We start from the raw sequence: 1,878 nt of genomic DNA, 5'->3' as shown, positions 1-1,878 counted from the left end.
GGGCTGATTTTCCCGCGCTGGCACCGTCCCAGGCTCGAGCCCCGCGACCCGCTCACGCGGCAGGTTCTGCACTGGCAAGTGAGCTGGGGACGCAACTGCCAGAGGCTGGGGCTGGGAAGGGCTGGCTGGGGCTGGGGCTGGCTGGTGCTGGGGCTGGGTAGGGCATTGTCTGGGTAGGACTAGGACTGGGTAGGACTGCCACTGGGCATTTGCTGTTGAGTTTCCTCTGGCAGCCTGGCCGGGCGACGTAGCGGGGTTCCCCAGAGCAGCCAGACCCACAGACCGTGCGACCGACCAGGTTTCGTACTTGACGGAGAGCCCCAGCGTCCAGGGCCTGAGGCCACGGAGAGAAAGCGCGCGTGCGGAAGCCCACCCCCATTCCGAGCCCTAGTGTTGTACCCTCTGAACAGGCCACTGGGGGAATTTAAGGGAGACGGGCCACATGGTTTCCAATGCTGGCTTTCTTTCTACTTTCTGTAGATAGATGCACTTCCTCAATCAATTGAGTGCTAGGAGAACCCACAGCCCGCCTAATGCGTCCTTAATCCCGCCCCCTGGAAAAAAAAAAAAAGGGTCCTTCTGCGGGTGTTTCCCTGTCTGTGTTCCCAGCACCCCGAAAACTGAGGCAGGAGGAAAGTGCGAACTGGTTTTTAGATAAAATCGCCTGCCCTCATACATAGTTTTCCATTCTGTTTCCCCTTATATACCATTTATAAAAAGCATCTTTGAGACGAAAGGTATTTTTTAACCCTGTATTAGTCTTTTTAAAATATTTTTTATTAATTAGTTTTGTACTCAGTGAATACAGTCAAATTGGTACTACTGTTAACCTCCTCCATGTCCTCCCCCTCCCAACTCCTCCTTGTTGAGGTATATGGGTCGTCGATTGTGGAGTTAGCCCTCAATTGCGGGTGGGAGAAATGTCTCTGTGTACCATGACCCAACGGAGTGGCTCTGACATTCTTTCTGCCTCCTCTTCCATAAAATTTCCCTGAGCCATGTTGGGTTCATTTTTGGTCTGCTTCTGTGATGACTTGTTGGGGGCCTCTGGGTCTCTGGATATCTGATTTGGTAGGAGTTGATTGTTTTCTGTGTTGATCTCCTTCACCCTTGTGCTGGTACCAGGTTCACCAAGAAAACAGCATGGTTGCTTGTTTCGCCTAGTGTTCTTAGTTTCAGCTGGGGCGCTTTTGAGGTATGATGGGGTGGTTCTGTCCTTAGGATCTGCGTCTACCTGAAAAAGAGAAGCAGATTCTCCAACGAAGAGTAAAGTTGGCAGCAGATAAATGGGATAACTCTTATTATTTTTAGAGAGAATTTAATAGTCGTAGCCCATGATTGGTGGTATCTTGATAATGGAGAGAGGGCTCATGTTTGGATATGGTTCTGACTTGTATCCCAGCTAATCCTGTATTTTCCAATCCTTGCTATGGGGTGGGAGTTTCTGCGAGTACCTGAGTCCAACTCTTGAGGACAGTGTCTCTTTCCTGCCTCGCCACAGCCTCCACCCCGCACTGTGGACTTTATTACAAACATTTACTGAAACTGAAAAAGCTCAAATAAGTTAGGAAACCCAAGACCCAATGAAAGATAACTTTTATTCACTCATTTGCCCTGTCAGCATTTGTTGAGCAGTTATGAAGGCACTTTTCCAGGACAGACACCCAAACCTCCCTCAAAGCGCGTGGCTGGGGAAGGGAGAGCTCGCTGGGGAGGGAGAGGCATCTTTCTTCGGTGGTGTAGCGGCTACTGGGGAGTCCGCGCTTCGGCAAACGGCCCTCCGCACCGCGCCTGGCTCCTGGAGAGGAGGGAAAGACTTTGGACTGTTAGGAGAATGGGGTGGGGAAACAGAAATAAAGGAGACCAGCGGGAGCAGGA

This window comes from Jaculus jaculus, chromosome 1 (genome assembly GCF_020740685.1).
Source record: "Jaculus jaculus isolate mJacJac1 chromosome 1, mJacJac1.mat.Y.cur, whole genome shotgun sequence".
NCBI lineage: Eukaryota > Metazoa > Chordata > Mammalia > Rodentia > Dipodidae > Jaculus > Jaculus jaculus.
This window is presented reverse-complemented; position numbering follows the sequence as displayed.